Source organism: Melanerpes formicivorus, unplaced genomic scaffold (assembly GCF_026170545.1).
Source record: "Melanerpes formicivorus ecotype bairdi unplaced genomic scaffold, bMelFor1.0.p_v2 SCAF_113, whole genome shotgun sequence".
Lineage (NCBI taxonomy): Eukaryota > Metazoa > Chordata > Aves > Piciformes > Picidae > Melanerpes > Melanerpes formicivorus.
This window is the reverse complement of record NW_027142465.1, coordinates 404,310-411,380: the sequence shown is the minus strand read 5'-3', so window position 1 is coordinate 411,380 and position 7,071 is coordinate 404,310. Positions and strand designations below refer to the sequence as shown.

The following is a 7,071-nucleotide window of genomic DNA, read 5'->3' as shown; positions in this document are numbered from 1 at the left end:
CCAACCACTGCTGTGCCTCCAACCAGTGCTCTGCCTCCATCCAGTGCTCTGCCTCCATCCAGTGCTCTGCCTCCAACCAGCACCATCCTGGAACCAGTGCTGTGCCTCCAACCACTGCTGTGCCTCCATCCAGTGCTGTGCCTCCATCCAGTGCTGTGCCTCCAACCACTGCTGTGCCTCCATCCAGTGCTGTGCCTCCATCCAGTGCTGTGCCTCCAACCACTGCTGTGCCTCCATTCACTGCTGTGCCTCCATCCAGTGCTGTGCCTCCAACCACTGCTGTGCCTCCAACCACTGCTGTGCCTCCATCCACTGCTTTGCCTCCAACCACTGCTGTGCCTCCATCCAGTGCTGTGCCTCCATCCAGTGCTGTGCCTCCAACCACTGCTGTGCCTCCATCCAGTGCTGTGCCTCCAACCACTGCTGTGCCTCCATCCAGTGCTCTGCCTCCATCCAGTGCAGTGCCTCCAATCACTGCTGTGCCTCCAACCACTGCAGTGCCTCCATCCACTGCTGTGCCTCCAACCACTGCTGTGCCTCCATCCAGTGCTCTGCCTCCATCCAGTGCTCTGCCTCCAACCAGCACCATCCTGGAACCAGTGCTGTGTCTCCAGCCAGCACAGTGCCCTCAGCCTAGCTCCCCTGTCCCCATGGTGCTGGTCCCCCCCCTCGGGAGGGCACTGTGGCTGTCATGGTGTGAGTGCAGCCTCCTGCCCCCAGCGAGCATGAGCTGGGCACACAGCACCCAGTATTGAAAGCTGCCAACCAGAACCTCCTCATCTTCCACGTGGAGGAGTCTGGTGGTCCCTCCAGCAGTGTGCTGCCCACTCACAGCGCCAAGCAGCAGGGCAAAGACCCCAAGACCTTCTTCAGCTGGGTTTGTGACAAGCAGGGCATGCAGGAGGTGTTCCAGCACACTCTGGAACCAGTGCTGTGCCTCCAGCAAGCTTTGTGCCTCAGCCCAGTGCTGTGCCCTCAGCCCAGTTCCCCTTTGCCCATGGTGCTGGTCCCTCCTCGCCAGGAGGGCACCGTGGCCGTCATGGGGCGAGTGCGACCCCCGGCCCCCGGCGAGGGAGCCAGGCGGCACCCGGTGCTGAGGGTGCTCGACCACCACACCCTCCTGTTCGACCCTGAGGGCTCTGCTGGTGCCGCCGGCGGTGTGCTGCCTGCTGGCCGCAGCCAGAACCCAGGGAAACCTCCGAAGTTCCTCTTGGAGCGGGTTTGTGCTGAGCAGGTCCCCCAGGAGGAGGTGCTCCAGCACACCACCCGGCAGATGGTCGACACTCTCCTCGATGGCTACACCTGCTCTGCTGGGACCTGGCAGCCTGCTCTGGTCCCTGCAGGAGCTCCTGCCCCGTCTGCCCCTGCTCTGGGTGGGCTCAGCAGAGCTGGGGCTTGACTCCAGAAGCCTTCTAAAGAGCTTCCCCAGGCTGCTCAATCCCAGCTCCCAGCTTGGCCTCACGGCTGAGGCTTCAGAGGAGCAGCTGCAGGATCCCTCCCTGCTGCCAGGCAGCTCCGAGCGGGCAGCAGCTGCGCTCCTGTCTCGCCCTGCTCCGGGCCGGGCGCTGGCACCGCAGGAGGCTCTTCCTGGCTCTCCGGCGCCCTCGGCCAGCGGCTGGAGGCTGCTGCCGCCCCTGTGCCCACCTGGCAGGCAGGGCTCCTGTCGGCATCGGCACCCAACAGCTCCAGGAGCCGCCAGTGAGGGGCAAGAAGCAGCGAGGGCTGATCATGGGGACAGGGAATGAGACTCTCTAGCAGAGGGTATCCTGCTCCGGGGGTGACACTTCAGAGAAGCTGCTGAAAGATGGGGGCAGGGAAATGAGATGAAAAAGGAAGAGGAAAGAGCTCCTGCTGAGAGCTGGGGGCACAGGGCTGCTGGGCTTGTTCAGGGGGAAGGGGACCCTGAGAGCAGGGGAGGGCTTGGGCACTGCTCCTGCCCCTGCTAAATTAGAGAGGCTGGGAGGAGAAAACAGCTTGGACTGAAGGACGGTGAAGCAGGGAGGGGAATGAGCTCTGCCTTGTCTGCACAGCCTGGCAGGGACCCTGGCCCTGGGCTGGCTGCAGGAAGCTCTCCTCTGCCCGTGGCTGTTCCCTGCTCTGTTAATGAACGCTGGTCTCAGGGCTCCTCCCTTGCTCCAGTCCTGGGGAGAGAAAAAAAAACAACTCAAATTTTTGTCTTGTCTTCTCCTTTGTACTCAAATGGCCTCCAAAAAGTCTTTCCTCCTGCCTCAGCTCCCCCAGGTCCTGCCCTGGCAGGGCTCCCAGTAGTCCCTGCACAAGGCTGGCAGCCTCCTCACTCCTGACCTGGCCTGTGAGCAACTGCAGCCCCTGGCCCCTCAGGAGGCTGCTGCAAGCCAGGAGCAGGCTTCATCCCCAGGGAGGGCTGCAGAGGTCAGCAGGGCCAGGCCAGCCCAGAGGAGCCAGCAGGGCTGTGCTGCTGAGGGTGCAGGTTTGTGCTCTCTCCTCTGGCTTAGGGTCTGATGCAGGCCTGGGGACTGGAAGGGGGGAGGGGGCAGTTGCTATCTGTGGGCACAGGGCAGGGAGAGAAGTTTCTTCTGTTCTGGCACCCAGCAGGTTCTGCCCAGGGCTGGTCAGGCCCTGGTAGCAGCTCTGGTAGCCCAGGGCATGGCAGGGGCTGTGAGCAGCTCATGTCTCAGAGGAGCTCAGCAGCCTGTGCCAGTCAGCTGGGAGGGAAGGGACATTTCTGCTGCAGGAGACCACAGCAGCACTTCTGAGCCTTCCTTTTCCTCCTGTTGGTTACTCCTCTGGGGTGCATCTGAGTCAGCCTGGCTGTAGCCTCACCGATGGCTTTCAGCCCCATGAAGAAGGGAAGAAGATTGCCTGAGATGCCAACTTCTTCCCAGCTGGCATCTCCCTGCAGCCTCTACCTGTGGGTGAGATGCAACTGGAGGTGTGGGAAGCCAGCAGAGGCTGCCAGGGCAGCACAGAGCCCCTCCAGCCCCTGCCCCCCAGCCCCTGCCCCAGCAGCCCCTGTGTCCCTGCCAGCCTGGCCCTGCAGCTCCAGGCTGTGCCCGGGGAGGCTCTCCCGGAGCTGCCTGCCCTGGGTGCCGCTGGCAGCTCCCAAGGGCTGTGCCCTGCCCCGGCCCCCAGGCCCTGACCTCGATGGCACCTACCAGGTGTGCCCTGGGCCCTTGGGCTGCAGGGGCCTGGAGCCCCCTCACTGGCAGCACAGCCAGGGCCTGGTGAACCAGCAGGATGCCCTCTCAGTGCCCAAGTGAGTGCTGCCCTGGGGCCCTCCCTGTGGGTTTGGGGACCCCTCCATGGCTGGGTGACTCCTGTGTGGATGGCTGCAGCTCTGTGGGGAGGGAGGGTGGGCAGCAGGCACAGGGCCAGGGGATGGGCAGCCAGCCTGGTGCCTCAGGAGTACCAGTGCCAAAGGCTTAACAGTGCCAGCTGATAATGGTGCCTCTGCTTGGGCACAGGCTGAGGCTGGGAGCAGCCTGGCTGCTTCCTGGCAGCTGAGGCCAGGCTCCTGAGCTTGCACTCCCCCAGCCTGCACTCCAGGGGCTCAGCACCCAGCTCAGCAAGCTCTGGCTCCCCAGTCCCACCGCTCCTCATCCTCAAACCACACTTTCCCCACCTACAGCCACCCTCCCTCCACCTGCCAAGGCCACCCCGTGCCCCCCGGGCGGGAGGCCCCCGCTGCTCACTCACGTCCTGGTCGTAGCGCTTCCGGATCTCTGGGTGGGTTTGCTCTATCAGGCAGTCGACAAAACAGGTCTGGAAAACAGCAGCCCCGGGGGCAGGAGGGGGCTCAGGTCACACAGGCAGGGACAGGCACAAGGCCTCCCCTCCAGCACCGCCACCGCGCTGGGCTGCTCCTCCGGGCCACGGCGGGGCCGGAGGAAAACCTCCCTGGGGGTGCCCAGGCCGGCAGAGGGGCGGCAGAGGCTGCTGCTGAGCCCCGGGGGGCGGTGGCAGAAGCCTGGCCCAGCCCCTGCCCGCTGCCCACCGCACGGGGGGCACCCCGGTACCTTGCCGTGGTGCAGGTGCCCGCACAGAGTCACGTTCCGGATCAGCTCCGAGTTGTCCATCAGGTCTGCCAGGAAGCTGCAGGAACCAAAGACAAAAGGCTGTTGGAGCCTTCTGCTGTGTCTAAGAAAAGGAGGTGCTGCTGCAGCCTGGCTCCCTCTCCAAGGTGCCCCCTGAGCCCCCTCCCAGCTCTCGCTCTGCCGCTGCCCTGCGTTGGCAGAATCCTACTCCCAGGCGCGGAGGAGCAGAGAGTTGGAGGCCTTGGCAGATGGCAGTGGGTGGAGGATATGGAGCTGGCAAAGATGCCAGCAAGGCAGAACTAGGGAAGCTTTTGCTTCCCTCCTAGGCAGCCTCAGGTGCTGCAGAGCTTCCACTCACACAGGGGCAGGCCCCCAGGTATGGCACAGAGCTGGGAACCAGCCCCCCCCGGGGCCGCAGAGGCAGCCACAGGGCCCTGCAGACCTGCTGGGCTCAGGCACCGCAGCAGAGAGCTCCTCAGGGGCTGCAGGGAGCAGCAAGGGAACTGACAGGCCTTAGGATCAGCAGCTCAGCTGGCCAAGGATGGCTCAGTCACTCCTGCAGGACCCTGGCCCAAAGCTCCTCAGCGACACCTGAATGGCCCTGGCACAGAACAGGAGCCTCTCAACCAGGGCCCCACTGCTGCAGCTCTGCCAAAACCAAAGGCTGCCAGAGAATCTCCTTTGACACAGCCCTGAGCTCACTCACCTGGGACCTTCTCAACGGCCAACTCTTTGATGAAGAGCTAAAGGACAGCCAGATCAATAGCAGTGCTGATTGAAAGCTTCCCACTGCTCTCCAAACAAGGCTAAATGGGAAATCGATGCCTTGCTCACAGCTTTCTGCCACAGCCTCACAAGGACTTCTCTGGGCCCCACCCTAACCACTGAGGCCACAAAGAGGACCAAGAGGAATCCATCCCAGACAGAAGCAGCAGAGGACACAAGGCTCAGGAGAGCTGCAGGTCATGAAGAGTGCAGCTGATGGACTGAGAGCCCCAGGGGCTGCTCTTTGGGCTCTACCTGGCTGTGTCTAAAGCCTCTCTGCTCAAGGAACAGACCAAGAGCACCAGGGGACAGCCCTGGGCAGCAGCTGTCCCACTCAGGTCCTCAGCACACCAGCAACCAACCAGGTGAACAACAGCTCCGGGGCAAAGATGTGGCTGCAAAGGAAAAGGACCCAAGAGGATCCTTGGGGACAGCAGAGGGAGGCCCAGGCTGGCTCTGTCTGCACACAGGGAGCTGCTGCTCTTGGCCTCTGTGCCTGGAGATGACCTTCAGCACCTGGACAGAGCTCTGACTGGTCAGCAAGTGGAGGATGGAAAGGGCCCAGGGAGCCCCGAGGGCAGCTCAGCCTTGGTCATGCCCAGCCAGAAGGCAGCACACAGAGGCACTGCCCAGGGAGGATGCAGAGCCCTGCACCCAGCAACCAGTGCAGGCTGTTCGAGGATACAGGCTCAGTAAAAGAGACACAAACCAGCCAGGGAGCACCAAACCCAGATAGGGAGCACCAAACCCAGACAGGGAGCACCGAACCCAGGCAGTGAGCATCAAACCCAGCCAAGGAGCACCAAACCCAGCCTAAGCTACAGAAGGGCCAGTTGGAACCATGCTTGGCAGGACCAAGTCCACTCTGGTCTGCAGGACTCAAACTCCAGCAGTGGGCAGAGCCTCGCTGCAGAACCAGAGCCTGGCAGGGACAGGGATGCCTGGCAGCTTGTGCAGAGCGAGGGCTCAGCCCTGCTCCCGTGGGGGCTACAGGGCAGGATGAGTCTGCACCAGCCTCCCCTGGGATGCTGCCCCCATCCCATCCCATCCCATCCGACCCCCACCCCTTGCCTCATCCAGATCTTTCAACTCTGCTCAATTCATCGTTGTCATCGCCGGGGTCCAGCTCCGGCCGGTGCAGTTCCCAAGCACATCACCCAGGTCGGTGTCCATGCTGGAGGCGGCAGGCTCTGCCCCGAGCTCCCCCTGCCCGAGACACTCACTGAGCCCAGCACCGCGCCCAGCACCGCGCCCAGCATCGCGCCCAGCACCGCACCCAGCGCTGCGCCCAGTGCCCAGCGCCACGCCCAGCACTGCGCCCAGCACTGCGCCCAGCACCGCGCCCAGCGCCCAGCACCGCACCCAGCACTCTGCCCAGCACCGCGCCCAGCACCGCACCCAGACTGCGCCCAGCACCACGCCCAGCACTGCACCCAGCACCGCGAACAGCACCCAGCACTGCGCCCAGCACTGCACCCAGCACTGCACCCAGCACTGCGCCCAGCACTGCACCCAGCACCGCGCCCAGCAACGCGCCCAGCACTCCACCCAGCACTGTGCCCAGCACCCAGCACTCTGCCCAGCACTGCGCCCAGCACTGTGCCCAGCACCCAGCACTGCGCCCAGCACCCAGCACTGTGCCCAGCACCCAGCACCGCGCCCAGCACTGCGCCCAGCACTGCGCCCAGCGCCCAGCACTGCGCCCAGCACTGTGCCCAGCACCCAGCACCGCGCCCAGCACCGCGCCCAGCACCATGCCCAGCACTCCACCCAGCACTGCGCCCAGCACCCAGCACTGCGCCCAGCACCCAGCACCGCGCCCAGCACCGCGCCCAGCACCGTGCCCAGCACTCCACCCAGCACTGCGCCCAGCACCCAGCACTGCGCCCAGCACTGCGCCCAGCACCCAGCACTGCGCCCAGCACCCAGCACCGCGCCCAGCACCGCGCCCAGCACCGTGCCCAGCACTCCACCCAGCACTGCGCCCAGCACCCAGCACTGCGCCCAGCACCGCGCCCAGCACCGTGCCCAGCACTCCACCCAGCACTGCGCCCAGCACCCAGCACTGCACCCAGCACCCAGCACTGCACCCAGCACCGCGCCCAGCACCACGCCCAGCACTCCACCCAGCACTGTGCCCAGCACCCAGCACTGCGCCCAGCACCCAGCACTGCACTCAGCACCGCGCCCAGCACCACGCCCAGCACTCCACCCAGCACTGCGCCCAGCACCCAGCACCCAGCACTCTGCCCAGCACCGCGCCCAGCACCGTGCCCAGCACTCCACCCAGCAC

General features: G+C 64.9%; 1 long non-coding RNA gene across 1 annotated transcript; it reads right to left on the bottom strand.

The window, feature by feature from the left end:
• Window positions 1-2,063: 2,063 nt before the first annotated feature.
• LOC137455946 (uncharacterized) lies at window positions 2,064-4,075 on the bottom strand. Its single transcript, XR_010990934.1, has 3 exons — window positions 3,996-4,075; window positions 3,676-3,741; window positions 2,064-2,141 (listed from the first exon to the last, which is right to left on the bottom strand). It is a non-coding gene; the product is annotated as an uncharacterized lncRNA (long non-coding RNA).
• Window positions 4,076-7,071: the final 2,996 nt, after the last annotated feature.